A 12,389-nucleotide genomic window follows, 5' to 3' on the forward strand; every position below is an offset into this window, starting at 1 on the left:
CTCCCCCCGTCTATCTTTCTTCTGCCCCCCTATACTCTCCTCTTTTTCTCTCTGTGCCTTGCAGTCGCCTCTGCCGGCTGGTCTCTCTCCCCGGCGACGGAATTATGAAAAATGCGCCCATCGACAGAGCGCCTCAGCTTCGATTAGCCGAGATGGGACATGACAGGCCGCGATCAATACTTATACCGTCCTATAACGTGTCAACTAATGAATCAATCTCGGCTAAATTTTCCATTTTTCAAAAGCCGACGCGAGAGACTGGAATATCCTCTTTTGTAAAGATATTATTATCGATTTCGTCGGCAATTTGACATCGGGGGTAGTTAATTCCACTCTAGAATAAAATTGAAAACACTTGAGATTGAAGTGAGAGAGGGAGAGAGAGAGAGGGGAGGGAGAGGGGAGGGGAGGAGGAGAGGAGGGGAGGCAAGGGCAGGCAGGAGGGGAGGGGGAGACGGCTGTTGACTTGATAAAAGAGAATGGGAAGATGGAAGGAAGGGGAAAGGGGATAGGAAGAAGAGATACTACTGGCAGTGTTGCAGAGACACAAGCACTATCTATCTATCTATCTATCTATCTATCTGAGAATAAACATGAGACAGAAAGACAGGAAGAAGACACTTATGTTAGATTATAATGAGTCCTAAATGTCCTAAAATCTAGAAACACTCCTGTGTACACGCTACAAGGCTGCTGCAACTGTATTTGCTTTTTTGCAAAGATGAGTAAGGACGTTGAAAGATTAACAACAGGCGAATCATTATATCTATCCATCTATCCATCTATCTATCTTGAGTATAAACGTAAGATACAGACAGACAGGGATAAGACACTCTGACTATGATGAAGGTTGACAAAATAAATACCTGCACAACACAATCTAATATGGTCTTGCATTAAAATCTACCACATATATTAGACGTATACTGTTCTATTTTTAATGCATCTGTGTCATAGAGGTGTTGTATGAATTTCTGAGGCTGTATATCCTGTTTCCTGCTCAAAGCACTCTCTTAAGCTATACACTCAAGAAATGCTGCTTTTGTTAGGCATTACAAAAGCTTGTCATGTGGTGAACTCTAGCCAGTGCTTGTGTCATTCAAGTGGTGTTTTTTGGTGTATGAATTATCAATGAGATGCTTAAAGAAATCCTAATTAAAAGTGATGTTGCATTTTGGGGACCCTTTCTGAAGTACTTTCAGAGTTGCGAGTTAAACTGGAGATTTTATGTCTGTTTCTTGTTCTTGGTGCTTTATGGCAGTGTGCGCTCTGATAGAGTACCCCTTCTTTCTGATCCTTCCTCCTCTCTTTTAATATTGAGCCTGACTTTCAGCTCGTGTCATTTTTTGCACTGTTCAGGAGATGAAGGACCGTCCTACTGATGATATTCCGGCTGTTATTAGGGGTTAGGGAATGGGGAGGATTGTGATTTGATTTCAAGCTGTGTTCCCCATCATACATATGCTTAAAGTGTAATAGCTGTTGTGTAATCCTGTTAAAACTAAATCAAAATATTCTCGATAAGAAAAAAAAGGATGTTGCATTTCAGTGTTCAGTCATGCGTTTGTCTGCTAAACTAAAAGGAAGTTAGCAGACTGGTTTAAGGCGATTTCAACAGCACCGTAAACGTTTTCTGTCATATTAACAAACCGTAAGTTATGATAACATCACCGCCTGTGTGTTCCCGTGCGCACACGTGCACACGCGTGACTCTGTGTGTGTGTCAGGAGGGGGAGAGAGGGAGGCAGAGAGTCAGCATGTGTGTCAGAGTGAAATATAGATGGAGGAGGCCGGTGTGTGTGAGGGTCAGCGAGGTGCAGTGTAACTGTCGACAATCACAGCCTTATTTACCTGTCAAAAACACTATCATCCCACACAGCCCCAGCCAAGCAATTTCTCCTGTCTCTTCCTCCCTCCTCTCCCTCGCTCCCTTTCTCTCCCTCCCTCACTCTCTCCCTCTCTCTCTACCTCCAATTACAACCTAGAGGGCTATTTCTCTCCAGGACAAAAACACTCCCCACAAGCCCTCCCTCTCCTTTCCGATAGCCCCTTCTCTCTCCCCATCGTTTCTACCCTTCTCTCTCTTTTTTCCCACTCTCACCCGTTCTTTTCCTCTGCTGAGAGTTGGAGAGTGGAAATGAACAAGCTGTAAACACACACCACTTATCACAGTGTATGCTGTTGTGTATTTGTTGGCGAAGGCTGGCGAGGTGAAGGCTGTGGTATATGAGGCCAGAGGTGTGGGCTACTGTACCAGACGGAGAGACGTGAAATAAAGATGCACCACAGGTTGAAAGGCAGTTTGATCAATGCACTGCTGGTCGCTCGCTACACCCTTCTGCTCTGAAGCTGCAACTGCTGAAATGTGCACGGTTACAGAGTACGTTGAATCTTTGTACAGACTGTGTAGGATAAGTCTTGTGCTGTCTGCTCTCGTATACTGTTGTGAGGCCCCGCTGTCCCTGAAGGATGCCGCTGTCAATATTCTATATTTTTGTTACTGTCAACAAATCCCAAATAAAAGACAAAAACCATCAATGAATTTATCCTACTAACAAAACTGTGTAGCCGAAGCCGGAAATAGCTTATTGCTCTCTGGTGACATGATCCTTCTGATAAACACAGGAATTGAAGCTAAGTTTATGTCAATCACACACCACCCTGGTGCTATAAACACACCTGTGTATCCATCAACAGCTGAAAATAGTCTCTAATAAATGCGCTATATACTAATGTTTGAGTTAAGTTTGCTAAAAACTACAGTTTCCAGCTGTTTTGGGATATTACTGAGCCTTTTTTAAAATATGAAACTCTGTTTGTGTTCCTGTAGGATATAAAGTATACTTAAGATTTAGGTCCTGGGCATCAGGCTGAACGCACAAAGAGGGTCAGGAAGTTGGAAAGTATTAAAATATGGAGCACATTGTGGGTTTTTGTAGGTATAGAATACTAGCCTAATCCAAAAACAAGTTAGTAGGGTCATCAGCAATGTTTAATCTGAATAATTTAATTTCTGAATAAGAAATAAGGCGCTAGTTGTCTTTATCTGCTGCAAAGCTTTTTGATTTCCCCCCATCTGTCTTACTGCATAACACCGTGGTCACAGGCAGGTGCAACTACACTCAAGCCTGTGTACTCACTCTATAAAGAAAACCTAAATGTATTAGATAAAAAGCCACGGGATCATCATCTTTTTTCTAATTTTCTAACTTCTTATTCCACACTGATGCATGCCCACTGTTTAAAATCATTCATGATCTGTCCTCTTATAGGATGCCTGGCCTATGCCGGCAGCGGCAGTGGGAGGTGACCAGGCACCGAAGTTCAGTTGGTCAATCTGTTTCTTGGCAAAGGTAAAGAGGAAGTGGAATCCCCTCCCCATAAATGTTAAAGACTCAACCTTAAGCTCTTTCTTAAGTCAGCACAAAAATGTTATCACCAGTGATTGGCTTGTTTTCATTGTATTCATCATACTGATTTTATTTATGATTTTTACACTGATGGACTTCTGTGTATTGTTCTGTCTCATGTGTTGTATGTGCTGCTCTGTTGTTGTTTTTTAATGTCAACCAGCCCAGTGACAACAGATGCAAATTAGCAGCTAGCTAACTCTGGTGCAATTGCTTGTAACTGTGCTCTGTCCCTGCAAAAACATAAACAATACAAAAAAATCCTTTAAAGAATGAAAAGAGTGGGGAGTCAGTAGCATAGTGGATAGTGCCGGCATCCCATATACAGAGGTGATGCCTCGCTGCAGCGGTCGGGGGTTCGACTCTGGTTCACAACCATTTGCTGCATGTCATCCCCCCACTCTCTCTCTCTCACTCCCCCATTTCACTCTCTCCTGTCAATTAAAGGCAAAAGCCCGAAAAAATAATCTTAAAAAAAAAAAAATGAATTGCTACACATATATTATGTTGGTTTAGTAGTGTCCAGTGTAGAGCATTAAGTTGTATTACAATGTCACTGTAATAAACTTAAAACACAGAAATCTACAACGCTGTTGTGAGTATTACGGTTTTAACTGTTCTGCTGCATTTAGGAGATTGGGTGCTGGATTTCAAGAAGAGAAAAAAAGTTTTTTTTACGGCTGACCATGTCACCAAAACACTGGGAAGGCAAAAAAACGGACAATACCCCTTCAATTTGGATGTTTTTGAGTCAAAGAACATAATGGCTATCCAAAAAGTACTGTGCTAAATACTTTGGGCATGGCACTGTCCGTGGTGCTGAAGTTGTTTTCCCTCAAAAGAGAGATATTTTTATATTTATGTTGTATGTAGCCTCCGAAGTCACAAAGACAATACTTCTTTTGGGAGATGGGGGCTCCATAATGTTCAAACCACTCTCATTAGATATAATCAAAATGTATTAGTAATATCCATTACTTGTAGTACAGCCTAGTGAATACATTATTTTAGAAATTCATTATCTTTACTTTTGGTCATTCTCCTATTAAAGGAACAGTGTTTAAGGAGATTTAGTGGCATGTTAGCGGTGAGGACTGCAGATTGCAACCAGCTGAAACGTCTCCCGGTTAGAATTCCTTCAGTGTTCATTGTTCAGGAGGTTTTTACTGAGAGTGTATTTATCCACAGAGGTCTCTTCCTCTCCAAAATGGACCAGGTGATTAAAACCAGTAAAAAAAACTTAATAAAGCAATTACACATTACAAATCAGTGTTTCTGGGTCCCCCACTAGCTCACCTAGTAGAGCATGCACCTGTGTAAAAAGGCTGTGTCCTTGCTGCAACAGTTTCGGGTTCCCTTTGCTGCATGTTATTCCTCCTCTCTCTGTCTCCTTCTTCATGCTATAGCTGTCCCATCAAATAAAGCCCTACAAATATCTTAAAAAATTGCCAATGTGTGCTTGCCTTTAATCTGATCCAGACACTCAGGAGGTTTTTACCTGAAGCTAAATTATCCACAGGGGTCTGTTCCTCGCCAAAACAAACAGACCCAGTGATTTACACTGGTAAAAACACTGAGTAAAGCAGTTCCATGTGTTTTATTAATGCTCTTTTTGCGGAGGGGTTGCTTATGGTGGGTGACACAAAGACCCGACCATATCTCGAACCAGTTTTTGGTTTGTCTGTTCTGGGCTACTGTAGAAACATGCCTGTGCAACATGGCGATCTCTGCGGATGTGGACCCGCGTGCTATGTAGATATAATCGGCTCATTTTAAGGTAATGAAAACACAATGCTTCTTATTTTCAGGTGATTACACACTAAAGAAAACATACTGATTACATTATATAACATTTCTGCCAATATATCCTCCTAAATCCTACACATTGGACATTTAAAGGAAATGTTTATATGTATCTGGTTTGGCACCACAGTGACACAGACAAACACACACACATTGTGTATACGTGTTTGTGTATGTCTGTGTGTTTGTGTGTGTGCAATACATCTGTTAATGGCATCATGGCACCGTACTGCAGAGATGTAAATTTAGATTTATGGGATGTTGGTTTGTTAAGTGAATTTTTCAGGATTTTGCCAGTAATCATCTTTCTACAAAACAACATAGCAGGCAGATTATTGAGTGCGATGGCAGGCGGTTTGACAGACAGTGACAGATTGGAACGACTGCTCCGCCGCCTGACTCAAAAGCCACTCGGAGGAATTTTGCTGATACATGACTGTGGCGGATGCTTGGGTGGCCTTTTATTTCCTGAACTGAGTCGTGATGCCTGTGACTGAAACATACACATGTACACGCACACATACACACACGTACGGAGACACATGGGCAGACTGATAGCAGTCCGCTGTCTGTCTTCGTGACTGGCTCTGTGAAAAGGCCATCTGACAAAGCCATTAACAGGGCGGTGTAATACCTGTGTCTGCAGTGAGCTGAGTGACACAAAAAGACATTTATGGGCACTGCCATGACAGGAGAAGCACTGTGACATCTGACTGGATTGCGAGCTGCTTGACAGACAAAGGCAGGCAGAGACACCAACACCAATGAGACAGTGATGGAGACAAGAGACAGGACGTGTCACAGAGAGCGATGGAAGCCTCACATGCTCTACAAGACTATGTGATAGCTACACGTGGGAATATGTCAGCATAATTTCACTCACTGTATTGACACTTCGGTGCCGAAGTTTTTCAAAAAGACCAAAAAGGGGCTGAGATTTTACACAGCCGGGGTCAAGTTTGAGCGCACAAGATGTACAGTTAATGGAACACTGAGTGTTGTATCTTGAAATTTCACCACAAAAATGAATTTTCATTATCAGTAAGTGTAGCACTTTGCTGAAAATTATGGGGAATTGAGATGTCATTTTCGGATTCAAGCCAGAGAATGGACACACCTCTGTGAAGAGTAAAAAAGAGAGAGGGAGCCAGAGAGAGTTACAGACAGTAAGACAAAAAGAAAGTGAGGGCAGAAATGTAAAGTGGGAGACAGAGACAAAGCGTGAGACCAAGAGAGAAAGAGAAAGAGAAGAATGATGTTGAATTGAGTGTGTGTGTGTGTAGTGTGTGCAGCCAGGGCAGCAGGCAGAGGCAGCTAAGCAGAACCAGCCAGCCCTCACAAACCAATCAGGCCTTCATTAGGCTGGGCGGGAGGGATCGATGGCCAGCCCGCATCAATTAAACAGCACCCGCACCACACTATATATACACACACACGCACACACCTTTTCTATACACTGCCATCCACACCACACACACAACATTCACACACCTATTATGTTACAGCAACACTTAACACATACACAAATATAATATGCACACTTATAAAAAAAGAGCAGAAAATTTGCAAATGAAAAACCCAGTTACGTATCTTTCATACCTACGTCACTCAATGCTACATTTAAAACAGCCAAACTGAAAACAAAATACAATAAACTCCTGTGCTCTTCTTAATACAGTAAACCCCACTCTGCTAATTTGTGCAATAGCTAAAACACTCACTGATTTTCTTCGTCAGCAAATCCATTTCTCCAGGTTTTTCTAACACCTTTGCTAATGCTATAGTCTCATACAAAATAAAACACAGAATAAATGTTCTTGGTGTTATTGAGGGCTCTCACAATTCCCGTTTCTTACTGAGTATATCAAATTAGAATTTTAAAAAGGATTAAAAAATGATCCAAAATAAATCCTGCCTTTGAAATGTAAGAAAAAGAGTGTGTACCCTTAAAGGCATTCTTCTGAACTGCAATCACACTGTAACCTGTCCGTTCGCTCTTTCAACCCCGACATACACTCACAACATCGATAACACCCAATTACACACAAGCTCACACATGGTGGGTCCTGAAAACACACAATTACATGCGCTCCGGACACACTTTTTATTAACACTCAATTACACACGCGCATAAATCACTGACGAGCCGGTGCACCCACGAGAACGGAACTGGGGATGTGTGTGAGGGATGGATCTTTTTCTTTTTGCCACTGCTTTCGCGAAAGGCCAAAAATGATTGAGAGGTAGGCCTAAGATTCCCAAAATGCAGTGGTTCACACTTTTACTTAACAACAAGAAAGTGTTGCGTTTGGTGTGGAGTTTGATTGTGCTTCCCATGTCACATGGGTTTCCTCCAGGGGCTCCATATACCTGCAGTCATTCAAAGGCCTTATGCTCAAGTGAAAAATGACTAAGAAATTAATACTGTCTCACTACCCATAGTCTAGTCCAGCGATACTCAACTTATGGCCGATGGCGTGCTTGGTGGCTCGCCAACCATTTTCTTATTCTCAATAGAAATAGACTGATTGACACTGGGTATTTTGAATGTAAATACGATGTCAGTGAGTATTAAAAAGCTTTAAAATAGAGCTTGTACATACATAAGAATGTGCAATGGGAGGATTCCACAGACTTTTCAAAAGAGGTCTTGGAAGCCCTGAATGTCCTTAAATCCTTGAGACATCCCTGTGTACACCTGATCTGTACAGGGTTGAGCAACTGCATTTGCTTCTTTGCAAAGATAAATGAGAACAGCAAATGTTGATCGGTTGAAAACAGGCAAATCATTTGTTATATACGTACAGATAAATAATATTAATGTTTGTTTATTAACTGTTAAATCCTGTAATTTCAACTCAAAGCAAGTTGAGTATCCCTGGTCTAGTATGTATATCCTGCACGACATGCAGTTACACACTGGGTATAATTTGATGTGTGGAATAGTGCAGAACATGATACTGACTGTGACGCACTTTGAGACATTTTAAAGCAGAATCAAAGATGCCACCCAAATGTAAACACAAGTATAGCATTGCCACCAAAATTCAAACCACACTGTATTCAATAGCTCCTATATGTTTTCAGCATGCTCTTATCTGTAAGCTTTGTACAGATATAATACCAACTCAGTTCAACTGAAAATATTGAGAGGTAGGCCTAAAATAAACAACTGAAAATAAACAAAATCCAGGATTTTTAGTTTGCAAGACAAACATTTTAATCACATGTGTGTGTTTAGAGCTGTAATTTAAACAGTCAAAATACTGGTTGGAAATTTGAGGCATTTGAGTTATTGAACGTCACCATCTTATATCAACAACGGATGACAGAGCAGAATTTTATAACCAAGGCAAAACTGTAGGTTTTGTTTCAACATTGGGGGGACTCATATGAAATGGGATGTTTGGGGGCGTTCACCACCAGAAAATTTTAAGCATCACTTGGCTTCATGCATTCTGGTGAATTTTAATGCACCAATTTTTGCTTTTTTTGCATCAATTAATGGTGTAAATGTCTTTAATTTTGTCAAAATAAAAGCCCTCTTCTACGGTCATGTATTAATATATATTTTGAAGGGGCCATGTCCCTTGGGTCCCCTCCCAAAATCTACACTTTTGAACCTCAGTGTTGCAATGCTATATTGTTTGATCAAAAACTGACTCAACTCAGTTTAAGTACACAGATCTGGGAAGTACAAATACCATTATGAATTATTATTGGGATTTAGTAGGTTAAGCTATATTACACAACCATATCTCTTAATGTTGAATTTAAAACTGTTCAGGAAAAAAACAAGATATATATAAATGTTTTAGAGCTTTATAGGACAGATAAGATGCAGTGCCTCTTCCCTGACCGGCCCACTGACACAAGTTTCCCCCTAAACACCCGCTGCGCTGCGGCAAAAACAGCGTGGTGAAAATATTCAACTCTAAAATAAATGTGTCTGTATTGGGCGATTACCGGGCCACGCTTCCTGAGCCCCGCGCGTCACCTGCTCGCCGTGGCATTGACACGTCAGTCTCCCGCGGCTAACGCAATGTGACAGTGTTGAGATTATAATATCTGGCCCGTATTACCGGGCATTAACGCCATTACTGCACCCCGCCCGCTCAGGTGGGCCACTGCGGGACTAAGAGGGAGAGGGAGATCAGGAAATTGAGAGGAGGCATTGAGGAAAAGGAGGGAGGAGGAGGACGAGGAGATGGATGAATTTGAGAAAATGGCCTGTACAGTGCGGTGGAGTGGAGGTATAAACATCTGACAATCAAATGAGAAAGATGGGGCGTTTCTGTCTGATTTTATGACATTTCAGGAGGATGCGTTCAAGGAGGAACTGTGGTTTATTGTGATACTGCGTGTGGCAAGTAAACCATTACTGAATAATGATGCTGAAATCTGCCAGAGTACAAGTTTGTGTGTGTGTGTGTGTGGTGTGTGTGTGTGTGCCACTCATGACAGAAGAGGGGCTGCTGTGTGATATAATAACAAAGAAAAGGGCTAAGAGGGGGCAGCCCAATTGGATAAAGCTATTCTAATAATGAACAGCTGAACAAGCACCATCACTTCACATGATTTAATGTTTACACCACACCACGCCTGGTTTCATATCGCTTTTCAGGGGACTTCATTTGTTTCACCCAAAGAAAACACTTCTATTCCACAGCCTTGTTGTTTTAATTAGGGAAATTAATAAATAAGAATAAATTAATGTGGCCTCCTCGCCTCCTCCTGTACCCCCCAGAACGGTGGCAGGCACCACCGCCTGCCTCCCTGCTCGCTCGCCTGCATGGGATGTATTTGTGTGCCATAATTAACGCTTAATAAGTAAGTGATTCATTATGATTAGCGTGCGGATTCGCCGTAATGGCCCCTCTCTGTGCTAGCAATCAACCTCACTCTGTTTATCCACACATACGCCGCCTGATCCATCTCTGTCTGCGCTCCCCCGATCTACATATCCGCCACTGTACTCCATTCCTCTGGTCCTGATGCCGGGCCATTTGTTGGGCTGCTGGTGGAGGCCTCTATCAATCTGAGTGTCATTAGGGATGAGGAGGAGGAAGGGGCCTCATCAAAAAGGGGGGATTGTCATGAGACAGGAGGATCGCTCATTGTGGCGATGGGGTATAGATGTAGAAGTGAAAGATTCGTTTATATGAAAAGGAATTAATAGGTTTGTCAAGTGCAAGGATAAGTTGGCGCAAACACGGCTCCATGTGTCAAAGGATCAGTTATTATCACTTATGAAATGAAGTATGTTGATGGGTGCTTAGCACAAACCCCAAGAGTGAAGGAGATTAATTCATTATTGTTGTAATTTTTGGGTTAGGGTGGGGGAACACTAAAGCACTGTGACTCTTGTAATGCGATAGAAACTCATTTAGTTAAAGTCTCTCGGGGGCAGTTTGTTTATTGTTTTGCATTTACTTATACCCCCATGAGGGTGGTGTTTAATTCACCATTGGTGGAGTAATCTGAAAAGCAGTGCTTATGATGACACCACGAGGCCTTTGTGACATGAGCAACTGATGACAGCGACATGACATGGAGTGAGAGCTTTAGAAAACAAACTGTACAAGTACAAATGACAATTTCAGTGAAATCATTTTGTACCAATGGACACTTTGGAAGGAGAAGTTAGAAAGGATATGTTATGTGTTCTCACAAGCCATTTGTACATTGAAATCATTACTACCCATACTGGCAAGAAGATTTCTCTTCTAGTGCGACTCCAGTGTGAAGGTGGGGATGTGCTTGATGATGGGATGTGTTTGTATAACATGTTGTCCGACCATGTCTGAAGGCAAAAGGGTTGGACCAGTGTAACATTTTCAAACCGGTTTGATGGTAAGCTGAACACCGGACCGGACAGGTATACCAAATTTTACCACTAGGTGTCGCATTACAATCAGCAACTGCTCCCAAGTGGAAAAACATTGTGTCCTAACGGCAAGCGTCCTAACTATTATGTCACATTGTGAAGCATTGGACCTCTCTGTCCACACTGAATCCATTAAATATGTGCTTCTGCTACGCCATGTAAACAAACCAGTTACCTATCACTCGAGATCAGACTGGGAATCCATCCATCTATCCATTTTCAACTGCTTCTCCAAAGCCAGGTCACGGGGTATTCCAGACGTCCCTCTCCCCAGCAACGCTTTCCAGTGGCCTCCTGGGGGATCCCCAGGTGTTCCCAGGCCAGACGACATATGTAATCCCTTCAGCGTGTTCTGGGTCCGACCCTGGGTTTCCCACCAGTGGGACGTGCCCAGAACACCTCTCACAGGAGGCGCCTAGGAAGCATCCTGATCAGATGTCCGAACCACCTCAACTGACCCCTTTCAATGCGAAGGAGCAGCAGCTCTACTCTGAGCTCTCTGCGGATATCCAAGCTCCTTACCCTATTTCTAAGGCTGAGCCCAGTCACCCTTCAGAGAAATTTCATTTAATCCGGTTGTATCTGCGATCTCATTCTATCGGTCACTACCCAGAGCTCATGACCATAGGTGAGGGTTGGGGCACATAGATGGACCAGTAAAAGCAAAGCTTTGTTTTCTGGCGTAGCTCTCTCTTCACGGTCTGGCACAGTGCCCATATCACTGTAGATGCTGCGCCAAACTGCTGACTGGTGCCATGACGCTGCACAGATTACTAATACAGGCTACTTTTTAATTTGCCAGAACAAGTCATAATGACCAACTGTGACTCATACATTGGACTGGACTGGAAAAACTGGAAGTTGCCCAAATCTAGAGGGTAAATATTTACAGTTGTTCCACACAGCCACACTGTAAGGCTAGGTGAAAAACCTGCTGTCACAAGACGAGACGTGATATTTGTTCAACCAAGGAAAGCCGTGCACAGTTTCAGTCTTTAAAGGGATTCATAGTGTTGCACTCATTTGTACACACCGTAAGTGACAGGTATATTTGTATGAAGAATCAAAAAAGACAGCTTAAGAGAGAAGTTAGAATTCTGCCTCACACATATGTGGCCAACCAACAGGTGAAGTAGGTGTGATTGGTGGTTTAAGAAAGTTATAGAAACTGGTGGACGCAACTCTCCTAGTTCTAATATCAGAAAGGTACGCAGAGATGGAGAACAAAAAGCTAAGTCCTCTGTTGGACAAAACTATGTCCCAAGTTTAACTGAAGCTAATGTGGTCTT

This window comes from Epinephelus moara, chromosome 6, assembly GCF_006386435.1.
Source record: "Epinephelus moara isolate mb chromosome 6, YSFRI_EMoa_1.0, whole genome shotgun sequence".
NCBI lineage: Eukaryota > Metazoa > Chordata > Actinopteri > Perciformes > Serranidae > Epinephelus > Epinephelus moara.